The sequence below is a fragment of the Triticum urartu genome, chromosome 6 (assembly GCF_003073215.2).
Source record: "Triticum urartu cultivar G1812 chromosome 6, Tu2.1, whole genome shotgun sequence".
Taxonomy (NCBI): Eukaryota; Viridiplantae; Streptophyta; class Magnoliopsida; order Poales; family Poaceae; genus Triticum; species Triticum urartu.
In genome coordinates this window covers 49,822,188-49,847,598 of record NC_053027.1, presented here as the reverse complement: position 1 = coordinate 49,847,598, position 25,411 = coordinate 49,822,188, and the positions used below count along the sequence as shown (strand labels likewise).

General features: G+C 47.9%; 1 long non-coding RNA gene across 1 annotated transcript; it reads left to right on the top strand.

Moving 5' to 3' along the window:
• Positions 1–5,412: 5,412 nt before the first annotated feature.
• Positions 5,413–6,927, top strand: LOC125515167. The gene is made up of 2 exons (XR_007286844.1): positions 5,413–5,649; positions 6,651–6,927. It is a non-coding gene; the product is annotated as an uncharacterized LOC125515167 (long non-coding RNA).
• The last annotated feature ends 18,484 nt before the right edge of the window (positions 6,928–25,411 follow it).

Below are 25,411 nucleotides of genomic sequence, written 5' to 3'. Positions count from 1 at the left end.
CCTACCAATCTATCCCCCTAGGAGCTTGCGTGTAGTACCGAGGTTTTTGATGACTTGTAGATTTTTGCAATAAGTATGTGAGTTCTTTATGACTAATGTTGAGTCCATGGATTATACGCACTCTCACCCTTCCATCATTGCTAGCCTCTACGGTACCGTGCATTGCCCTTTCTCACATCGAGAGTTGGTGCAAACTTCGCCGGTGCATCCAAACCTCGTGATATGATACCCTCTTTCACACATAAACCTCCTTATATCTTCCTCAAAACAGTCACCATACCTACCTACTATGGCATTTCCATAGCCATTCCGAGATATATTGCCATGCAACTTTCCACCATTCCGTTCATCATGACACATTCATCATTGTCATATTGCTTAGCATGATCATGTAGTTGACATAGTATTTGTGGCAAAGCCACCATTCATAATTATTTCATACTTGTCACTCTTGATTCATTGCATATCCCGGTACACCGCCGGAGGCATTCATATAGAGTCATACTTTGTTCTAGTATCGAGTTGTAATCATTGAGTGTAAATAAGTAGAAGTGTGATGATCATCATTAATAGAGCATTGTCCCCCAAAAAAAAGAAGAAAAAAAGAAAGGCCAAAAAAAGGAAGGCCAAAAAAAAAGAAAGGCCAAAAAAAGGCAAAATAAAAAAGGGGGACAATGCTACTATCCTTTTTCCACACTTGTGCTTCAAAGTAGCACCATGATCTTTATGATAGAGAGTCTCTTGTTTTGTCACTTTCATATACTAGTGGGAATTTTTCATTATAGAACTTGGCTTGTATATTCAAACAATGGGCCTTCTCAAGTGCCCTAGGTCTTCGTGAGCAAGCAAGTTGGATGCACACCCACTAGTTTATTTTGTTGAGCTTTCATACATTTATAGCTCTAGTGCATCCGTTGCATGGCAATCCCTACTCCTTGCATTAACATCAATTGGTGGGCATCTCCATAGCCCATTGATTAGCCTCGTTGATGTGAGACTTTCTCCTTTTTGTCTTCTCCACATAACCCCCCTCATTATATTCTATTCCACCCATAGTGCTATATCCATGGCTTGCGCTCATGTATTGCGTGAAAGTTTATGAGTTTGAGATTACTAAAGTATGAAACAATTTCTTGGCTTGTCATCGGGGTTGTGCATGATGAGAGCATTCTTGTGTGACGAAAATGAAACATGACTAAACTATATGATTTTGTAGGGATGAACTTTCTTTGGCCATGTTATTTTGAGAAGACATGATTGCTTAGTTAGTATGCTTGAAGTATTATCATTTTTATGTCGATATGAACTTTTGTCTTGAATCTTTCGGATCTGAATATTCATACCACAATTAAGAAGAATTGCATTGAAATTATGCCAACTAGAATTCCACATCAAAAATTATTTCTTTTATCATTTACCTCTCGAGGACGAGCAGGAATTAAGCTTGGGGATGCTGATACGTCTCCAACGTATCTATAATTTTTGATTGCTCCATGCTATATTATCTACTGTTTTGAATGTTTATGGGCTTTATTATATACTTTTATATCATTTTTGGGACTAACCTATTAACCCAGAGCCCAGTGCCAGTTTCTGTTTTTACCCTGTTTTAGGGTTTCGAAGAAAAGGAAAATCAAACGGAGTCCAATTGACCTGAAACTTCACGGAACTCATTTTTGGAAGGAAAGAAGCCCAGAAGACTTGGAGTGCACGTCGGGGGATCTGCGAGGAGGTCACGAGGCAGGGGGGCGCGCCCTCCACCCTCGTGAGCCCCTCGTGGCCCCCTTGACGTACTTCTTCCGCCTATATATCTCCATATACCCTATAAACATCCGTGGGCACAATAGATCGGGAGTTCCGCCGCCAGAAGCCTCCGTAGCCACCGAAAGCCAATCTAGACCCGTTCTGGCACCCTGCCGGAGGGGGAATCCTTCTCCGGTGGCCATCTTCATCATCTCGGCGCTCTCCATGACGAGGAGGGGAGTAGTTTACCCTCGGGGCTGAGGGTATGTACCAGTAGCTATGTGTTTGATCTCTCTCTCTCTCATGTTCTTGATTTGGCACGATCTTGATGTATCGCGAGCTTTGCTAGTATAGTTGGATCTTATGTTTCTCCTCCCCCTCTACTCTCTTGTAATGAATTGAGTTTCCCCTTTGGAGTTATCTTATCGGATTGAGTCTTTAAAGATTTGAGAACACTTGATGTATGTCTTGCGTGGGATAACCGTGGTGACAATGGGTTATTCTATTGATCCACTTGATGTATGTTTTGGTGACCAACTTGCGGGTTTCGTGACATTGGGAACCTATGCATAGGGGTTGGCACACGTTTTCGTCGTGATTCTCCCATAGAAACTTTGGGTACTCTTTGAGGTCCTTTGTGTTGGTTGAATAGATGAATCTGAGATTGTGTGATGCATATCGTATAATCATACCCACGGATACTTGAGGTGACATTGGAGTATCTAGGTGACATTAGGGTTTTAGTTGATTTGTATCTTAAGGTGTTATTCTAGTACGAACTCTAGGGCTGTTTGTGAAACTTATAGGAATAGCCCAACGGATTGATTGGAAAGAATAACTTTGAGGTGGTTTCGTACCCTACCATAATCTCTTCGTTCGTTCTCCGCTATTAGTGACTTTGGAGTGACTCTTTGTTGCATGTTGAGGGATAGTTATGTGATCCAATTATGATATTATTGTTGAGGGAACTTACACTAGCGAAAGTATGAACCCTAGGCCTTGTTTCCTATCATTGCAATACCGTTTACGCTCACTTTTACCATCCGTTACCTTGCTGTTTTTATAATTTCAGATTACAAATACCTTTATCTACTATCCATATTGCACTTGTATCACCATCTCTTCGCCGAACTAGTGCACCTATACAATTTACCATTGTATTAGGTGTGTTTGGGACACAAGAGACTCTTTGTTATTTGGTTGCAGGGTTGCTTGAGAGGGACCATCTTCATCCTAAGCCTCCTACGGATTGATAAACCTTAGGCTATCCACTTGAGGGAAATTTGCTATTGTCCTACAAACCTCTGCACTTGGAGGCCCAACAACGTCTACAAGAAGAAGGTTGTGTAGTAGACATCAGATGCTAGTGAGATTTTGGAACATTGGCAGCAACTTAACACTGTATTAGCTAGGCTAGTTGGGTACTGTATTTCGGATAGTGTTGCTTAACAGCTACATTTGGTTTGGTCCTCGACGCTGAATTGGTAGATTTTGTATGTAGCTTACGTCCTGTTTGTCTTGGTCTGTTTGGCCCCGACTAGCTACCTGTTTGCGCAGCTAGTTTCATGATTATTTATTTAGGCCCTGTTCTGATGTACTCCACTCCACAGCTCCACTCCGGGAGCAGGTGGAGTTATAGTTAAAATTTGTGGAGCGTCTGTTTACCAGCTCCGCAACTCTCAGGATTTCACGGAGCTGGAGGGATTCCAAAATTCGTGGAGCGCATGTTTAGTCTTCTGTCCCCTTTTGTGGCACTTAATTGCCACATAATGTTCATGATGCAAACAACTAGGGAATTGGTGCCACATTTTGTCAAGAAAAGGAATAAATTGAAGTAATTATAACTGAAATACCGTGTTGATCTTGCCTGCCAAGTGCAGTCTTGGTTTTATACATACCTTCATTTTATTTTGTGCTCATAGATGTAAATAATTGTTTTGGTTGGATGTTACATTTACAGAAGGACTGAATATGCCCTTTTCCAGTTTACAGTTGCTGAATACGGTAATGTTAAGAGCCAGCTTGGCGCAATCAACAGGAAGCAAACTAGAAGGTAAATCCTCTCACCATACTTTGTGACTAGCTCTAGAGGGAGGGACATGATATCTCATCGTTCAGGCCATTCTCCGTCGGGTAGGGTTTCGGGGTGCCTAATTTGATGCAACTGATAGATAAGGTAGGTCGACTTGCTGTGCTGCACTACGTGTTCCTGATTGTTCGTATAAACTTGTCTCAGGATGATTCTGTTAGTTGAATTGAGCATTGTAATGGTATTCTGCAATGACTACCGCTTGCTGAATTTCGAGATAGAGTTTTGAAGCTGACAAGTTTAGCAAATGTTGTGGTGCTTATGGTTTAGTTTTACACATGCGTAAAAATGAATGGCTGCTACTGTTTCTAGTTTTAGGTTGGGATGAGATGCATGTTTGCATGCTTCTGCTTCTGTTAGTACAATCTATACTACTGTTATTGTCATATCCTGGTTGTTTTGTTGCTATCAACATTTGTCCCATGTTTTGTTTCCTTGCATGCTTACTACTACAATCTGTACTACCGCTATTGTCATATCTACTACTTGTGGTTCTCCTCAAATTATCTATACTTGCTATTGTCATATCTCTATTCACATGTATAGTCAAACATATTTGTACTACTGTTGTTGTTGTATGGCAAACACCAGAGGCAAATCATAAGCGATGCCAAGGAAACAACCAAGTCACTAGCCTTGCTTATTAATTTATGCTTTAATCTGCTTATGCGATTCTGCTAAGTTTGTAGAGGAAGCAGCCGAAACTAGTGTTGCATCCTAGTACTAGCTTAAACCCTAAGATGCTTTGTTTGTTTTCTAGATAGATAGATTGCTTGTTCATCTGGGCTTCTGATGTGCTGTGCTTATGTGTTATGATTGCAGCTGCCGACCTCTTCCTGTGGTCCGAGCCGGCGCCCGGAGCTGGCGAACGCGGCGATACTACCAGAGGAGGAGGTGCAGGAGCTGGCCAACAACGACTGGCTCATGGGACAACGGTGACACTGTCCAGCGCCAACGCCGTCACCACCGTCAGCCGTGTGTTCCGACCAGCCAGGAGGTAGCCGGCACCCTGGAGGCCCCGAAGCCACTTCGTGGAGTACGGGTTCGTGCTGGACGGAGACGGGAGCGTCATCGATGAGGTGTTGCGGCTTTACTGCTCTGCTTTCGGTTATTGTTCTTTGTGCAAACTAGTGGCTTGATTTCCCATTTTGTTTGCCAAATCTGAAGGTACTGGTGGTGCCTATGCTGTCTACGAGATCCTACACCCGAGAGGATGTGGTGGAGCTCCAGTGTAGAGCTACTCATTTGATTCATTTGAAAAGATGAGCAATTCTTTTTCACTAACAGAAACTTCTCATCTCTTTTCTTCTATTTTCCTCTCTTCTCTTCTCGTTGTTGCTGTTAAGTTAGGACTTGCTGCTGATGATTGCTATTGTTAGAAATCATGATTCCTTATTTTAGTGTAGGACTTGCTGCTATTGCTATCATATTCATACTGTATTTACCAAAGTTCGATAGCATGTCGTCCTTAGGATAAGTTGTTGATAAAAATGGACTAAATTAAAGCATTCCCACGACTTGATGTTGTTGTTATTGACCTGCTGCTGTTGCAAACTTCTGTTGTCATTAACCTACTGTTACCGAGCTTTAACCTTTGTTTAAGCTTTCTTGTTCTTGCAATTACTAGTTGTGATAATTGTATGGTGATAAGAATGCCTCTGCAGGACAATATATTTTGCTGTTTCCACCGCGCCATCACATGAAACTTGGTGCTGTTGCTTCCTGGCTGGCTGTAGCTTTGCATGAAGCAAGAAGAGATGGCTTCACTTTGCTGGCCTATTTTTTGCCCCCTCCGACTGAGATGCCAAAGCATAGAGGTACACACATCCCTGTTAATATTGATTAGAAAGCACACCTTCTGATTTCGAATTGGATTACTCTGAAATGCTGTCACCTTCCTTCCATGAGTTTATGCAAGCATGTGTTGCCAAAGTTCAAGAAGGCGCGCTTAATAGGCCGATTATGCGCGCTAAAGCAAGAGGCACTGGCTCAACCCCTCGCCTTGGTCATGTGCGGGCAGAAAAGCGCTAGGCCTCTAGCTATACTGCTGCTGTTGATGCTCTACTGCTCTAGAATCTAGCTGTACTGCTGCTGTTGATGCTCTAGGCATTTAGCTATACTGCTGCTGTTGATGCTCTAATGCTCTAGGCCTCTAGCTGTATTGTTGCTTTTGATGCTCTAGAATCTAGATGTATTGCTGTTGTTGATACTCTAGGCCTCTAGCTGCACTACTGCTATTGATGCTCTAATGCACTGCTGCCGTTCTAGTTTTGTTTCTGCTAGCTGTTGGCTGCTTCTATGCTGCTGCCGATGGTGGCTGGCTGGCTGCTCATGTTGATCCAATAGTTAGTAGTTACCGCTGCTTATGTTGCTTGTGCATTTGTGCTAATGCTGCAGCTATATTGGCTAAAGAAATAAGCTATGTACAATACACACACAGATAGGAAATCTTCTTCTGTTTCCATTTTCAATGTGTTATTTGCATAATTTCTTTGTTGTGGATTGCTTCTCCTTACTGCCTCCTAGTCGCCCTTTTCTTTTTGTTGTCACTTTTGCTTGTGGTAGCCATTACGTAGTTGTCTACTAATTATTAGTTAATAGTATTTGGCTTCTATATGATGACATGTGTTGATAGATAGGTACTAGCTATATGTTTTCCAGGTTACACGCTAACTGTACTCCTTCAGTTAACTCTTTTAAACATGACTTGGTTACTTAAACCCAACTCTGCCCGTGTATATGCCAAGTGTAGCTTCCCCTAAGATATTCATTTTGCAACTTCATCTATTGATGCTTTGCCACTAAATGCAATTTGCAGGGAGCTTGATAAAGCTTGGACGTTGGTCAGGGCTCCAACGGTGCTGATGCTATTGGGTTGGTTGTGGCCTCATGCATGGTAGTAGGCTTGGCTGGCCCCTGATATAGAGTGCTATATTGTTGAGAGTTTTACCTGTAGAGTGTCATATTGTGATTGGTGGAATAATGTATGGTGTATATTGTGATTGTGTGGAATATTGTAATAAACTGAGTTTGGCTGTTATTTGAATCGGTGTGTTGACTACAAGCTGTGAAAAATTAAAACTTGATGATTGGTATATCAGTGTGTTGACTACAAGCAATGTGCACCCAGTTGACTACAATAGTCTAAAAATTGAATGTAACAAAAAACAAAGAAAATCCGGAAATAGAAATTATATAGAATGTGAAAAGGCTAGATCATAGAAAGCAAAAAGGCCGAATTATTGGGCCAAGCCCATGTAGCTGACCAAAATTAATAGTAAAAATAAGTAAAAAGAAGGCCGAATTGTTGGGCTCGGCCCATGTAGAACACCGAATTGGACCGGGCTGAATCTAAGTAACGACCTTTTGAATTGGTCGCAATTTTGCCACGTCAAATTGCCACGTCGGATCCGACGTGGCCTGGGCAGACAACCAGTGACCAAAACAAAAGGTCATGGGTTCAACGACCTTCTGTTTTAGTCGTAAACGTCTACGACATTCTCTGTTAATTTCAGTTTACGACCGCCAACTTTTGACCTTCTGTTTTTTGTCACAAAAAGGTTGCAAATGAAAACTATGACCTTTCAACGGCCAATAGTGAGGGTCACAAGTTGACATAGTTCTTGTAGTGGACGTGGGGATGCCGACTCCCACTTAGCACGGACCCGCGGCCGGCAGAGTGTCTCCTCCTTCATGCGCACCAGCGACGTTGGCGCTGGACCCATCTGACGGAGTGAGCGCTCCGTCATGATCTCCATCTGACTGGTGAATTCTTTGTCCGTCAGAGCCGCCTCCGAGAGTAGATGTGGCCGCTGCTGCGCCTGGTCCTTGTTGCCAAAGGAGAGGACTATCTCCTCCTTGCCGGAGGAGTCCGCCGCCATCGATCTGGATGGTCCAGGTGAGCGAGGGCGGCGACGCCAAGATCCGCCTGCCAACGCGGAGAACCAGGACTTCGGCATCGCCGCTGGGCTCAGACAGGAGGAAGGGCTCGGAGAGGGGTAGGAGGATGGTGTGGTGCTTGGGAGGGTGCGGATATGGACGATGTCGGAGTGTGGCTTAAATAACCACGGCTAGGGCAGGCGGAGGGGCGGTCAGTCCGCTTCAATGCAGCGCAGCGGCCGGAGTTGGTTTCTCGGGACGCGGCGTCTGCATTGAAGTGGCGGCTGCGCCCGAGAAGTCGCTTTCGTTTGCGCCACCTTCCCGTCTGGTCAAATCACGACATCAATACCGGCCGCTGCGTGCTCTGGGGCGGCATGAATGCGGCGCAGGGCGTGGGATGGAAAGTGCGGGACGGGTGGATGGTTTTTTTTATGGGTCAGGTCATTCAGAAGCGGGTTTGGAATCGATCCGGACTCCCACAAACCTCTCCCATTTTTGACTCCCGTTTGCAAGAGAGACCGCGTCCGGACTGCTACATGGACCGATACAGGTCCGCACAGAATTGCTTTCTCGGTCCGGACAACATGGTCCATACGATTGCAGGAGGTTTAAGTGTCGAAGTTGGAGATGCCCTTATAGTTGACATTTGCATATCCTAAAGGCCCGAAAGGCCAGTGCACAAGAACAACTTCTGTTGTGGATAAACAAAACCTTAGAATGGTGATCCCATCGTTTGCTTATGATCCAACAGCCCATGTTGTTGTTTGCAGAACTTGTGTCATTTTCACGTGATAGTGTTCTGTGGCCCCATTGGAGGACACTGATGCATGTATTAAATAAATATTTGAAGCTACGTAGCTACCTCTATAAATAAACTGAAACAAGAAGTTATAGAGAAGCAACCACGTATGATCCGAGTTTCTTCAAGTGATTCTCCGTAGCTCATCACATTGTTGCCGATACTGACCTTGGCACCTCATTCTTTGATCTTCTCATGTTCAAGCTTGGGCTTGGGAGCCTGCCATGCATGTTGGCTGCCATATTTTTGCTTTTGCACACTGATGCTATTCATTCTATTTAAAAAATTGAGCATGGGAAGTGTGGGAAGGTTGAAGCGCAGGTGTGCAGTATTTGACTTACCGTGCGATATCAACTTAGCAGTTGGATGTGTTAATTTTGTTAGCATATCAGCATAGGATACCGTTTGTGACAGCCAATTTGGTTCCCAAAGATATCATTACGCACATTAAGTTTCTGAGGTGCAGATGGCAGGATATCCACACTTCTGGTTAAATATCCAGCCTTCTCTATAACTTGGAACTTTTGTAGCAAGTCAGATGTGTTCTTGCTACATACTAGAAAATAAACCAGAGTAGTAGATAGGTGATGTGGTTTGATATATGTTGAGTAACATGATTGTATTAGAAAACATATGATAAACTAAGAATATTCTACCTTGTCTTGTACTCTAAGTAGATCACGTACTCCTATATATATGCCCATCAGGCTCAAACAATATAACAACTATTCCATCAAAACCTCTCTCTCCCTTCTAACATGGTATCTATCGCAATTCGATCCTAAACCCTAGCCGCCGCCGCTTCCGCACCTGCGCGCCGCCCCCGGGGCGATCGACCTCCATGACCGCCGCCGGGGGCCGCGCCGCCCGTACCTAGGGTTCGTCCACCGGTCGTGTTGACCGGCTGCCCTAGAGAGTCTTTTCGCCGAGCCTTACTCCGGGGTTTTCTCTCTTCCGCCGGTCATCTTGATCGCGCGGTTTCTTTTTGAATTTCCGATCTATTTTTGATCGGTTTGCGTCGCCCACCGCCGCCGTCGACCCCGAGCGCCTCTACTCCGACCCCAGCGCGACTAGCCGGCCTCTTCTTCGACCCCACACGCGCGAGGCGGCCCGTCAGGGCAAACCGTCGTCCGCGCGTCGGTCCGCCCGTCGCCCTGCACCGGCCGTCACTGCCCTGCTCCGACCGGGACACCTGCATCGCCCCGATCCGGCGGCCTCGCGCCATGCGACGGCCAATCATAGCAGTCGCTCGCGCGCCGGTCTGCCCATTGATCCACATCACCCGCCTCCGCCACGTCTGCACGGCGGCTCGGCGGTCTACCTCGCCGGCCTCGTCCTTGGCTGCGTCGGGACGGCTGCATTGGCTGCCTCAACTCGGGCGCCGCTGCTTCATTGGTCGCTCGGGCCTCACTGCCCGGGTGCCGGCGTTGCTTTGGCAGCCCGGGTGCTGGTGCTGACAAACTCGTCCGCACGACCTCCCACGCCGTCCGTTGTCGCCGGCTTCATCTCTGACTCCGCCGCCACCACGCCTCCAACGAGCGGCGTCCCCGACATCGCGCGCGATCGGCTTGATCACCCGCTCGCCGCCGCGATCCGCCTCATCTACGCCGGGCGACCGACCTGGCCCATCGGTTACGCGCGCCTCCGCAGGTCTCGTGAAGATCGTCCCTGAGTAGAGCGTGCCCCTCCATCGATCGAGCATGGGCTGCCGCTGCGTCGCCCCGTCGGGCCGTAGCGCCGCTGCCCCGTGGTTCTTAACCCGACTGCCCCAACCCGCGTCACCGCTACGTCGCCCCTTCGGGTCGTCGTGCCGCGTCCGGCGGTACCCCGCTGCCCCGAGGCCGTCCGCTCCAGGTCGTCCCATGGCTGCACCGACCCTCGCGCCACCGATGCGTCGCCTCGTCGGGCCGTAGCGAGCGTGGCACGAGGTCCACGCCGCCGTCCTGAGTCCGTTCCCGCGGTTGCACCGGCCCGAGTTTCGCTGCTACGCCGCCCCTTGGGGTTGTAGCGCTGCGACCCGCAGTCCCCGCCGCCGCACCGACCCACCTGCCGCCGTTGTGTCGCCCCTTCGGGCCGTAGCGCCGCGGCCCGCGGTCCACTCCGCCATCACCGTGTGTCGACTTCCCGTGGTATGCGCCGCGCCTTCTCCCTTGGCGCGGGAATGCCACCGTCCGCGCTGGTCTTTGTCATGCTGTCAGGGTGCTTCGCCTACTTCGAGCACCGCCGCCGCACTCCTAACCTAGCCGCCATCGCCGCCCGTCCACCCCCTTCGTCTTCGTCCAACACCAGCTCGTCGCGAGCGTCGCCATTATCTACCCCGACCACTTTGTCTACTCCGACCACCGTTGGTGACATCGGCCCCGCACCGATGGACGCCGCAATCGCCATTGAGTTCTTCTCTGCTGGCCCCTCCGACTTCTCCGACATGGCGTACAGCTCGTGAAGGTCCCTCATCTACGCATGCCCGGTGCTGGAAACATCGATGCGTGCCTTCATCCACGACGTGCCCCCGAGCCTGGCAAGCCTGGTCGGCGCTTCGTCAACTTCGTCTTCGTCCGTCTACGCATGCCCGATGCTGGCAACACCGGTGCGTGCCTTCGTCCACGATATGTCCCCGGACTTGGCAAACCCGCCACGACGCGTCGTCAACAACATTTTCTTCCCGACGCACACCTACTTCGACACCACTACACCCATGATAATCGGCGCCCTCTTGCGCCCGCGGCTCCACAGCGACTTCCATGACACCGGCCACCCCGACTCGACATCGACCACGACATTCTTCGCACGGCTCCACCACCCACGCTCCTGGCTACATCGACAAACGACACAAAGGGCTACCGCCTGCTTGAGCAACCTCGTTGGTTTCCACTCCAGCCACGACTGCGCGAAGCGTAGTCCGTTACGACTGTGTGGGGGGGGGGGTGTCCGTCAGCTTGCCTTCGGATTCTTCTTCAGTCTCACCGTCTGCGTCGCTACCGTTGTGACTGCGGGGGGAAGTTGAGTAACGTGATTGTATTAGGAAACATAGGATAAATTAGGAATATTCTGGCTTGTCTTGTACTCCAAGTAGATCATGTACTCCTATATATATGCCCACGAGGCTCAAGCAATATAACAACTATTCCATCAAAACCTCTCTCTCACTTCTAACAATATACATCTACGGGAAACAGTGGCAGCAAGAATTTTCGACATGGGTATGCGGAGCCAAAAAAATTGCACCACAATGACATAACACATGAAAAGTTCATAATAATATTTTTTTCGAATGAAGTTCATCATAATAATAACAACGAAACAAAATTAAGTTCTTCACAAGTTTCACACCCAACCTATACAAACTGTGCTCAAATTTGACAAAATGCTATGATGTACAGATTAATCAAAACAAGGAATAAAGATAATCCTCTATCCATGATTAACAATTCAAAGAAACCAATATTAATAACATAAATAAAACAGTTGCAAAATAGGTTCACACGCATAATTGCACACGCCACTATTGATGACTTGTCAGCAGGATGGCGGATGCGCCCTACGCGCGTGGCAAAATTGATAAATTTGACCTGTGGATGAAATCAAATCACAAAATGAACTGTCCGTGAAACTATTTCACGCGCTTGACCTTTTTGTATGGCGCTCAACACGAAGGCGCCACACTACACTGTGCAAAGCCTCACGGATAGGCGCTACACGGCTGGCCAACGTCGCACCCGTGTGATCCAAAAATTACTAAGTCAGTGTGCAGCGCCTGAGAGCTAGGCGCCACACTATACAGTGTAGCGCCTAGTCTCTAGGCGTTGCACTAGTGGTTGCTTCATTTGGTAGGCAACCACTAGTGCCACGCTTAGAGGCTAGTCGCTACACTGTATAGTGTGGCGCCTAGCTCTCAGGCGATGCACACTAACTTAGTATTTTTTAGGCAGTCCGAGGTACGACGCTAGCCAGCCGTGTAGCGCCTATCCATGAGGCGTTGCACAGTGTAGTGTGGCACCTTCGTGTCGTGCGCCATATAAAAAGGTCAGTCGCGTGAAATAGTTTCACGGGCAGTTCATTCTGTGTTTTGATTTCGTCCACAGGTCAAAATTGTCAAATTTGCCTACGCACGCTGTGCCGTTGCGACCTGCAGACAGTTTCATTGCGGAGGACGTGGGGAGACGATCGATCGGCAGCGATCCGTGACGGAAGATGGTACATCAGTTTATAATGAGACAATTGAATCAGCAGGAATCGTCCGTCTGGCGCCCATAGTCCCTATATTTTTTTCCGAAAAAACTTCCAGTGTATTTATCTTCAATCATGGCAATACAACGAACATCATAAATAATAAAAATTACATCCAGATTCGTAGAACACCTAACAACGACTACAGGCACTGAAGCGAGCTGATGGCGCGCCGCTGTCATCGCCCCTCCCTCGCTGGAGTCGGGCAAAACTTGTTGTAGTAGACAGTCGGGAAGTCATCGTGCTAAGGCCCCATAGGACCAGCGCAGCAGCACAACAACCGACGCTGATGAAGAGTAGCGTAGATCAGAAGGATCCAACCTGAAAACACATGAACGTAGACGAACTAAGACCAGATCCGAGCAAATCCACCAAAGACAGATCCGTCGGAGACACATCTCCACACGCCCACCGACGATACTAGACACATCATCGGGATGGGGGCTAGGCAGGGAGAACCTTATTCCATATTCAGGAAGCCGCCGCCGTCTCGTCTTTCTGAACAGGACACAAACCCTAACAAAACACACACAAAAAAAACTAAAAATAGAGCCCTCCCGCCGAAAAGGACCGAGATCCACCGCGCCGCTATGATCCTAAGGCCACCGAAGACGAGACGGACCGACGATGGTGCCAGGGAAGGCAAGAGAAGCCTAGACTTTTCTTGGGGAAGAGGCTCTGTTCGGGTCTCAAGTATCACGTCCAGAACTTATACCCGCAGTCCCTACATGACGCTCGTTACGACAAAATGTCTCCAAAACGTACATGGACGGGCGCGGCACTGATCAAGTGGGATAGTCCATTTTAGCAGTAAACAGAGGGATTCTGTTTCTGGTTTTGGGAACCTGCTAGAAGGTTCTTAACTTTTTTTTGTTTCTTTACTGTTTCTTTTTGGGTTTTTTATTTTTTATCTTCTATTTCTCATTGTTTTTTCTTTTCCTCTCCTTTCTTAAAAAAAAATCTAAAACATGTTCACAATTTTTCCAAATATGAAACATGTTCACAATTGGGTTGCTACAGAGTTTGTCTATAGGTTCGCTACAGTTTTTTTTTTTGAGAAATGGTTCGCTACAGGTGCCCGATCCCTAGTTTGCTACTGTGCGCCAGTGGGCCAGTCAAGTTGGGCGCTCCCCTGTCATGGAGGCCGATAATCGGATGCCTTGTATAGGATCTCCGGCACCTGCCTTAGACCAACTCTAGCAGATCTCACAAAATATACAGATCCGCAAAATTCCGGTTTATATATAAGCTCGGCCCAATTTTTCGACCAGAACAGAGCTCACATACTCGCCCGGCCTGCAAAATAATTCACCGCGACCCGCAAACCGCATGGCCCGACCGCTATATCTACGGTTTCGCGACTGGTTTGCGGGTTGAAACCCTATCCCCCGCCGTTGCCGAGCCACGCGATTCCCCACCCTCTCCTCCACATTTCTCGCCGCCGGCGACCATCCTCCGCGCCTCCAGCCGCCGTGTGGGGCCGCATGTGGAGCTCCGGACGCGGCTCCGGCAGCAGATTCGACGGGTGAAGTGACCCGGAGTGCGAGTGGCGCATCCGGCCGGGTGGCGCGAGGAAGCGCGGGGCTCGGAAGTGGACGAACCACGGCCTGTCGCCGCCGGCGAGCTTCCGGCGGAGCGAGATGAAGGAGTACGACCGCCAGCGCGTGTCCTTCTCCTCCGCGAGATCTTCATACGCCGGGAGATCATCCTCCTCCGGTGCGGGCCTTCTTCCCGTGAAGAGGGAGTGGTCGGAGAACGAGGAGGAGCCGCAGGAGCTGGAGGAGTTCGACTTCCTCCCGGCAAGGAGGAGCCTGAGGAGCCCGCTCCGCTCGGCCGCCGCGGAGTCGCCGGGCCGGAAGACTACGTCGCGGACGTCGACGCCGTTGCGGTCGCCATCTCCGAGCGGAGCGTGCGCGAGGAGGCGGAGCGCCGGCGCCACGCCGAGGAGCTCGAAGACCTCCAGTGGCGGCAAGCGGGCGCCGCCAACCTCGTCGCCAAGGAGAAGGCTGAGGAGTGACGCCGCATCCGCGAGGAGCAGAGGGCGAAGTACGTCGACCTCTGCAACTCCGGCGAGGAGGATTGAGCGTCCTTCTCCTCCAAGGTGTCGTCCATTTTGCCGCAACCTCGCCGTCATCAGATCCGACCCCCTCTAGTACTAGTTAACGTAGTATGTAGTATGAACTATGTTTGTAGTGTGTTGATCATGTAAAATCTATATAGTATGTGATGAACTATGTTTGTGCAATTTCTCCCGCGAAAGTGTTTTTTTCAAATTATGCGTGTTTAGATACGGTATATGTTTGGCTGCGCTAGTTTTCGACCCGCAAACGCGTTTTACGGATCAAGTTTTTGCGGGATCTGTTAGAGTTGCTTTTAGTAGTCCGGAACCATTAGTTAAAAGGTATCTCTTGTAAATGCAACTCTCATTTTCTCTGATGGTGATAAATAACACACTATATATGCGACATATAAGTAAATAATATTTAGAAGGATTGAAAAAAAAGAAAAAAAGGAAAGTCTTTGGCTTTATTTTTTACCATTTTTTAATGTCATGTAGGAAATTACGTGACTGGTCTTGGGAAGTGCCTTGGGTATAACTACGTGGCTCATGGTGATTTACCTGGACTGTGGTCGAGATCGCTGGAAAAAATCTTTAGATGGACCCCAAAATGAAATCAGGCTCCAGGCGCTCACTGGTTTAGACTTCTCTAGAATTTCCTCTACTTTCTTTCTGACTATCTACGATCAACACCGCCTCCAACACCTTTCCTTTATCCTTAAACGCAACTTCAACGCAGCGACCCAAAACGTGTCCATTTTTGCCTGCATTTTATCCGTTTGGGTCGGTAAAACAAACAACGGACCACGGTAAGTGGGTGGTGTGGTGACCGTCGTGCCTCTAGAGGGCGCCGGAGGAAACGCCACTACGGCTCTTCCTCGGCTGGCTCGTGGTGGGTGGGTGATGTGGTGACCGTGGTGGGCCAAGGAGGGGAGAGAAAAGGAGGAAGGAGATGATATGGGGAGGTGGATGACAGATGGGTCAGTCTGGACATAGACGGATCAGGTGGCATAAAGAACGTCCGGTTTGTGTCCGCTTTCGACACAAATCTGACTTAAATTTGGGATGAAAATTGGTCTGAGCAGACACAAATCAGATAGATAATAGAAATGAGTCTCTGCATTGGGTACCGTATTTTGCCTCCGCTGACACAGACGGACGTGAGCAGACCAAATGGTTCACTGCGTGGAGTTGCTCTAACATAATTCAAAGAAGCATTCACCCGTACCCTCCAGATCAATCAGTGCTAATAAAGTGAGATAATTAATATCTGATAATGAAAACTTTCTTTCCATATTATCTCTTCCCTAAAAATAACTTGCTCTAATTTAGCCCATTGAATTACTGTTACGACAGAACATTGAATATTTAAACAACATACAGTACACTGCTCAACCATTAGCGCTACAAATTACACTGCTCTAACTTAGCCTGACAGAATTTGTTAAATTACACTGCTAAAACCTTAACAAAGTCCACCGAACATATCCAAAATCAGACTAATTGCACTAAACATATCCATAATTGCATGGCCTAACCAATGGCACTACTTATACCGCTCATTTACAATACTAAATTAACCAATACTAATGCCAAAATCACACCGCTCAATTATCCCTATCAAATCTAGCACCGATATGTAACCCTAATTCCTAAATTAGCCAACAAACTAGTAGGGATTACAAAAAACTTACTCTAGGCCACCTAATGAGGATGCCCAGTTGTGGCCGCCGTCTGGATCCGCAAGAATGTACCTCCCCACAACTCTCGCCACGCGGAACGCCTGCAAGATCTGGACCTCCTGGCGTATTTGCCACAGCAACCGCAACATCGGGAAGCTGGAGTTGTCAACCTCAAAGTGCCCACCGCCCTCGCTGTCAGTGGCGTGTTCAACCACTGGCTCTCTGCCGTGGATGGGCTTCGCCACCGCCATCGTCGGCCATTGGTCAGAGACTCCACGGGGTGAGGAGAGAAGAGAATGACCGACAGAGAGAGAAAGGGGAACAACCAAGCGCTTTGGTTCCGACTGCACCGGTCAACGGCCGCGCCATCTCCGCCCCTGCGCACGTGGCCCGACCAAGGGGCCAGGGACGTGTGAAAATGGTTTAAAATCTAAGCAACAACAGTTTGTGTTTTTGGAAGCATCCGACCACTGTTTTGGTAGTTATCAGCGACAAACAATTTTTTGATAGTTTTCTGGAACACTAATCCGAAAAGTGATGGTTTTATGCCATTTACTCAATTCCTATAGGATCTTTTCCCATGGTTTTTTTTTGGTATGTTGAAAATTTGTTTCATAGTAATAGAGGTGCTAGAATCCTGAGGACTCTGTACATATTGTCTTATTCCTACAAATTTTTAGCATGAGCTGAGACTCCTATAGGATCTTTTCCCATGGTTTTTTTTGGTATGTTGAAAATTTGTTTCATAGGAATAGAGGTGCTAGAATCCTGAGGACTGTGTACATATTGTCTTATTCCTACAAATTTTTAGCATGAGCTGAGACCCCATGAAAAATTCCTAAGGATTGCAGTGGACTTGTTTTGCGCATAAAGGATTTGGAGTGGACATGACATCCTAATCCTCTAATTTTCCTGTTCCTATTATTCAAGAATCCTGAAAAATGAATGAGCAATGAACAGCGAAATTTTTTCTGCAGTAGGCTTGGGCTCAAACTAAAAAGGCGTTGGGTTCATTAATTATATGGACTAATATTTTTCATGAAATATGGCAAATGAAATCATGAAAACATTAGATATCGGGAATCGGGTGGGACAAGATGCAAGCAACGTAACACATATGAAAGTGTAGCTACCCGCAAATTGGTCTGCGTGCATTACCTACAAGTACTAAATCTCCATAACTTCTCATAAAAGCAATAAGCACCAAGGCTCATTCATGGCTCGAGCGAGGTGCATATGCAAGTATAAATATTTCAGTGACATGTTAAATGGGATGGCAGTATTTCACGTACTAAGATATGCTGCTAGCTAGCCGGATAAATAGATTACCAACGAGAAGCTACAGAGAAGCGACTACATACAACCGGGTTACTACGAATAATATGTCGAAGCTAGCTCATCCAAAGCCTCCCCCATGTTGAGCTCAGCTCACTCTGTTCTCTCCATGTTCGAACTTAGGCTTGGGAAGCAACCAGGAATTAAGGTGAGTGCAAAATGAGTGGCGTGCATGATCCTTTTCTCAATACGGTGGCACGAACTTGAATTTCCCAACATCACTCCACATTCGGACACCGTGGCGTCAGTCGTGATGCTGGTGCAGATGGATCGTCAGTTCGCCACTCACCTGCTAGCTGCGGCCTGCTCTTGACGCCCAGTCCAGCGTCCGGTTTTCTACTCCTGCTTCAGGCGCCATGCCACTGGTAGAAAAAGGGCCTATAGTCCCGGTTCCTAAACCAGGACTAAAGTGTCGGTACTAATACCCTGTACCTTTAGTCCCGGTTTAATCCAGAACCGGGACTGATGGGTCTCCACGTGGGCAGTGCGCAGAGCCCAGGCAGGAGATTCTTTGATCCCATTTGGTGGCACTAACCGGGACCAATAGGCATCCACGCGTCAGCATTTCTGTGGCTGGGGTTTTTATTTTTTTTTAAAAGGGGGGGAGGGTTTGGGGGTTTTGGGGGGTTAATTTAGGTGTTTCATATATTGTGTTAGCTAGCTATAATTAATAGAGAGAAGTGTCCTCTCTTACGTCCGTGCTTGGTCGACGCTACGTACTATACATACGTATAGAGAGGACTAGACACGCTAGTTAGTTAGTAAGCAAACGAAGGAAACAAAAGATCGTCATGAACATATATGCATACAGAGAGAAGTGATATCGACCACCTCTCCTTCTCCGAGAGATTGGTCGAACAACAAGTTCTCATATATCTATCCGACACTACCGGCTACATATATACAATAATTATCTCTTACAAATATAATCATACGGACTCATGGTCCACATAGTATTCTCCGTCTTCAGCGATCACTTGGTCAAGAAAGAATGCCGCCAATTCCTCTTGAATTGCTCGCATGCGAGCTGGTGCTAGGAGTTCATCCCGCTTCCGAAACATCTAATTTGAAGAAGGGGGTCAATACATATATATATATATATATGAATGAATGAAACTCAATACAAATGATGGTAATAAAATAAAATTGTGAATGTTGTTATTTACGTACTTCATATTGTTCGTCAGAGTACCCGCCCCGCTCACAGGTCGTGTGGCGGATGGACTCGCAGACGTAGTATCCACAGAAATCATTCCCTTTTTCCTGCCACAACCAGTTTATAAGAAATAGAGGTCAATCAAACTAATAAGCAAGAATGCTAAATGCTATTGATGAAACTAGCGCTTGAATCACTAGGAGATGCGCGGAACATGCTACTATAGTACTTACTTTCGGGTGTCTAAATTCCAGCTCCTTCGGCAGTCCCGGAACTGTTCTGGTGAATTTTTCTCCAAACCCTGCCGGACAAAGAAAACAATTACTTGATATTAGGAAATGAACAAAGTTTCTGATATGGTGGATAATGATCGATTTAACTTACTTCTTGAGGATTTCAGTCATATCCGCATACTCCTGGGGATCTTTTCATTTAGAGTCCAAGACGGTTACTACTCCCTGCTCAAGCCTAATCTCTAGGAGAATATAGTGGAAACTGCACACGCATGCATAACTCATCAATTACATTACTATAACCTGGACTAATATATAAGGGAAACCGAATATGCACAAGACAGTAACACTCACTTGAAGTTGTAAGGAAAGAGTATTATATCTTTGTTTTCATTTTTTTGAATGATCGTAGCAAGTTGGCCTCGGTATCTCCGGGACGATGTTGAACCTCAGTTACATCTATGAGATATGTGTTAACGAACCCAATATCACCGATTTGTCTTTTCTTCAATTCGGCGATCTTCATTATGCATAATATAGTGAGGATAATTATAAATACATGCAATGAAAGAGATGAGCTATATAGAGAGACTTAATGACAGAAGTAGTAGTACTTACAGACAGTAGCAGGTGATCGTTGTTTTATTGAGGGCCAATTGATTGAAAAACTGATAGAACTCCTCAAATGGAATAGGCAACAGTTCAATTCCAACGAGGTCATGCTCCGGTTTAACTCTCGCATACAAAGTACTCCTCCCCCCAGACTCTCTGCAGATTTTCAAGTACCAATCATGTAATCTTCGCATCATCGTTGTTAAAGATTTTTCATCTTTGACGAGAGGCTTCCCGTACTCGTATCTGTGTATCTGCACCTCCATGGTATCATAATGTACATCGTCGGGCAGGTAATCGTCAACATTGCCATAACCGGACACCATCCTCGGATCGACGATGTCGCTAGGCACCTTGAGGGGGGGGGCACGATTGCTTCGCTTGTTCACCGAGCTGGGCAATTTGTTTCCCAGCTGCTCGTCGTTCTTTCAGCCTTTGATCACTCACTGTACTTCCCGACCGCTCCGCTTCGGCCCATGTCTTTGCAATAGTGCGCTCATAGTTGCCTTTCGGCGGAGACTTGGGTGGTTTTGCCAGGGCAGCCAGAGTGCGCTTCACTTTCACCGGATCTACCTTCTCCTCTGGAGGTGGATGTCTCTTTGCTCTCAACCCTTGAAACCAGTCATCCACTTCGGTTCGCGCGATCTCGGCGTTCTCCTCCGGAGTCCTCTCATATGGTAACTTCTCTGGAGTCTTCAGAGAAGGACCGAATCTGTATTTGCTCCCGCCTCTGGTTGTACTGCTAGACGCTGACCGAGCGGACGGAGCGGTTATCTTGTTTACTTGCTTACGAGGTGGAGGAGAAGGACTACGACGCGCTAGAGCAGCTGGAGGCGGCAGCAGGTCTCTTCCGCCCTTGCTGACGAGGCGGAGAAGGAGGAGGCTGGCTGCTCGGGCGCGTCGGCGCAGGCGGAGAAGGAGGCGGAGTGCCGCCACGCGCCGGAGAAGGAGCCGGCCGAGGGACCTGATCGTCACTCGCCGGAGGAGGAGGCAGTGGAGGAGGCGGAATGCCCTGACTCGCCGGAGGAGGAGGAGGAGGCGGAGGCGTCCAGTTCGGAAGGTTGATGAGCTCCTTCCGCCATAGGCATGGAGTCTTCAGAGCAGACCCCAGTCGAGTCTCCCCTTCACCGGTAGGGTGGTCAAGCTGGAGGTCCTCAAATCCCTCCGTTATTTCATCCACCATCACCCTAGCATATCCTTCTGGAATCGGCCGGCAGTAAAAAGTTGCGCCGGGTTCAGTAGGATAAACAGAGCCAACAGCCGCCTTGACCTTCAAATTCATCCATTGCGTCATAAGGTGACAATTTTGAGACTCCGTGATAGCATCGACGGGATAGCTGGCAGGAGCCATCAAGGCATGCTCCGGCTGAAGCAGCTCGGTGGAAGCCACGCTGCTTCTGCGCTGAGATGGTGGGGTAGCTTTGGGGGAGGCTTCGGCAGTACATTTGCTGCGATTTGCTTCTCGTTCCTCTATCGCGTCTACCCTTGCTTGCAGTGCCTGCATTTGGGTCTGCTGCACTTTTTTCCTCCTCTCATGGGATTTGTAACCGCCTGCGTCGGGAAACCCAACCTTCCATGGAATGGAGCCTGGCGTGCCTCGTGTCCGTCCAGGGTGCTCAGGATTCCCGAGGGCCATTGTGAGCTCGTCGTTCTCTCTGTCTGGAAAGAACTTCCCTTGCTGCACTGCTTTGATATACTGCTTAAGCTTCCTGACTGGTATGTCCATTTGATCGTTCGTCCAAATGCACTTCCCTATTACAGGGTCCAAGGTTCCGCCAGCCCCGAAGAACCAAGTCCGGCAACGGTCTGGCCAGCTAATTGTCTCTGGTTCGATCCCTTTATCAACCAGATCATTCTCAGTCTTGGCCCACTTAGGCCAGGCTACGAGGTAGCCACCTGACCCCGTGCGATGGTGAAGCATCTTCTTCGCAGCATTTTGCTTGTTTGTCGCCGACATCTTCTTACTCTTTTCCGATGTCTTGTGGGCCACAAATGCGGGCCAGTGATCTCTGATCTTCTCATATCTGTCCTTGAATTCTGGTGTCTCATTATTTTCGACAAACTTATTCAGCTCTTTCTTCCACCTCCTGAATAGTTCTGCCATCCTCTTAAGAGCAAAAGACTTGATTAATTTCTCTTTAACTGGGTTCTCTGGATTATCCTGTGGCGGTAGGGTGAAATTTGACTTTAGGTCAGTCCAAAGATCATTTTTCTGCATATCATTGACATAAGACACCTCAGGGTCTTCTGTAGCCGGCTTAAACCATTGCTGGATGCTTATCGGGATCTTGTCCCTAACCAGAACCCCGCACTGAGCAACAAATGTGCTCTTTGTCCGGAGGGGTTCAATTGGTTGGCCGTCGGGCGCGATTTCTATGATCTCAAACTTTTCATCCGAGCTCAACTTTTTCTTCGGGCCTCGTCTCTTTACCGAAGTTGTGCTCGATCCGGAGGGCTAGAAAAAAGAACAAAGACTTAATTAATATGTGTACATGCCAAAACAATGAATGCATCAATCAGCTAGTCAGCACAGGCTTAACTAATATATATACCTGGCCGGACTCGGTTCGGTCACCGGAGCCGTCATCACGGTCTCCTTCTTGCACCGGCATTGGGTCACCGGAGCCGTCCTCATGTTCTTCTTCTTGCACCGGCATTAGGTCACCGTAGCCAGCTTGTTCACCCTCTCCTTCCAGACCATCGGTTTCATTGAGAAACAACGAGACGGCATCACTTCCTTCTGCAATTATGTCCCTCAACAATGCTTCTTTTGCTTCGTCTAGGGCGGTGTCCATAGTTTCTACAAATATTTACAACATGGCAATTATTATTCAAACATGACAGATGGATATATTAGTGCCAAACGTAGAACTAGCTACCTAATCATAGTAAGCTATCGGGAGGGGGTATATATCGACAACGACGACAATACATCTATGTCCCTCGACGACCCTCGTTCCCGATAAAAAAAAGAGGAAGAAGAAGAAAAAAAGAGGAGAAGAAAGAATAGAGGAGAAGAACTCCTCTATTCTTTCTTCTCCTCTTTTTTTTCTTCTTCCTCTTCTTTTTTATCCTCTTCTTCCTCTCATGTTCGAGAGCATCGCCGAGGGGTTGGGAGGTTGCCTAGTGCAAAGGATTCAACAAAACCATGTCTTCATCATTAGGCGAAAGTAACATGTGCATGATGGTACGAAGCTCTCCAAAGTTATTTTGGAACGGAGTCCTATATAGGATAATTCGCTTTTTGGTACAAAGTTCAGCAAGAACCTTCCAAATATCGTTATTTGGAAGGCCTTTGCTGAAATTCATACAAGAAGGCAAATTATCCTATCTGGGACACCATTCCAAAATAATTTTGGAGGACTTTGTCATGCCCTGGTTACTTCTGACTAATGATGAAGCCATGGATTTCTTCAATACTTTGACACTAGGAAACCTCTCTCGACCCCTCGGCGATCCTCGACCCCTTGAACCCTCGACGACCCTGGAACCCTCGACCCCTCGGCGATCCTCTTCTTCCTCTCATGTTCGAGAGGATCGCCGAGGGGTCGGGAGGTTGTGTAGTGTCAAAGGATTCAACAAAACCATGTCTTCATCATTAGGCGAAAGTAACATGTGCATGATGGTACGAAGCTCTCCAAAGTTATTTTGGAACGGAGTCCTAGATAGGATAATTCGCTTTTTGGTACAAAGTTCAGCAAGAACCTTCCAAATATCGTTATTTGGAAGGCCTTTGCTGAAATTCATACAAAAAGGCAAATTATCCTATCCGGGACACCATTCCAAAATAATTTGGGAGGACTTCGTCATGCCCTGGTTACTTCCGGCTAATGATGAAGCCATGGATTTCTTCAATACTTTGACACTAGGAAACCTCTCTCGACCCCTCGGCGATCCTCGACCCCTCGAACCCTCGACGACCCTGGAACCCTCGACCCCTAGACGACCCTGGAACCCTCGACCCTCGACCCTATAGAACTCTTGAACCCTCGACCCTGAAACCCTCGACCCTTGACCCCTTAACGACCCTCGACCCTCTACCCTAGTTCCCGACCCTCGACCCCTCGGCGATCCTCGACACCCTCGTTCCCGATAAAAATTAAGAAGAAGAAGAAGAAGAAGAAGAAGAAGAATAAGAAGAAGAAGAAGAAGAAAAAGAGGAGAAGAACAAAGGAATAGCTAGAGGAGAAGATCGAAGAAAAAAAAGAGGAGAAGAAGAAAGGAATAGTGGAGAAGAAAAAAAATAGAATATATTCTATTTTCTCTTCTTCTCCACTATTCCTTTCTTCTTCTCCTCTTCTTTTTCTTCTTTTGTCTTCTTCTTATTTATTTCTCCTCTTCTTCCTCTCCTCTTCTTCTTCTTATTTAGTTCTCTCGACCCCTCGTCCCTCTCTCGACCCCTCGACGACCCTCGTCCCTGATAACATTTTTTTCTCCCCTCGCCACCTCTCGACCTCTCGTCCCACTCTCGACCCCTCATCATCATCTATCACCCCCCTCATTTTCTTTAGCATATATCCATGAACAAAATAATAATTCATATATAGAAAAAATGCTATATGAACATACATACATATGAGCATATACAGAGAGCATATACATAGCCAAATCCATATACAGAGAGCATATACATACATACATACATATGAGCATATACATACATACATAGCCATACATACATACATACATACATACATACATACATACATACATAGCCATACATATGAGCCTCTCGGCGGCGATGGTCAGAGCGACAGGGATCGATGGGAAGGGGGGAGCTCACTGGGGGCGCGACGGGGAGGAGGCCGGCGACGGCGCGGGGGAGGCCGGCGACGCGGCGCGGGGCGATGGGGAGGGGGCCGGAGGTGGCGCACGCAGCGACGAGGAGGAGGCCGGCGACGGCGCAAGCAACGACGGGGACAAGGCCTGCGGCGGCGCGGGGCGACGGCGACGGGGAGCGGGCGACGACGGGCTCGGGGCGGCGACGACGACGACGAACGGCCTGGGGGCGTCGGGGGCGAATGGGAGCGGTTGGCGAAATTTTCACAAGTGCTACCTTATATACCCAGAGCAATGGTCCCGGTCCGTGGCACGAACCGTGACCAATGCCCCCCTTTGGTCACGGTTGGTGGCACCAACCGGGACCAAATGCCAATTTTCAGCAGCCCAAAGGGCGGGAAGCGGCGGCCTTTGGTCCCGGTTGGTGGCACCAACCGGGACTAAAGTGGGGCATTGGTCACGGTTCGTGCCACGAACCGGGACCAATGCCCCCTTTAGTCCTGGTTGGTGCCACCAATCGGGACCAATGGCCTTGTGCTGCCCCGCGCCCAAAAGTTTAGTCCCACCTCGCTAGTTGAGAGGGCTCGAGAGTGGTTTATAAGCGCTGCTGCGCCCACCCTCTCGAGCTCCTCTCAACTGCAGACTTTCGGGCCTAATCTGTCACTGTAATGCCTGTGGGCCTACTAGGCCCGCTGCGGGCCTGAATCCTGGCCCATGGTAGGGTTTCTAGTCGTATTCAGGTCGTGGTGGCCCAGTAGGTGGCATTTTTTTGTTTTTTGTTGCTTTATTTTTTTTTGTTTTTTGCTTTATTTTTTAAT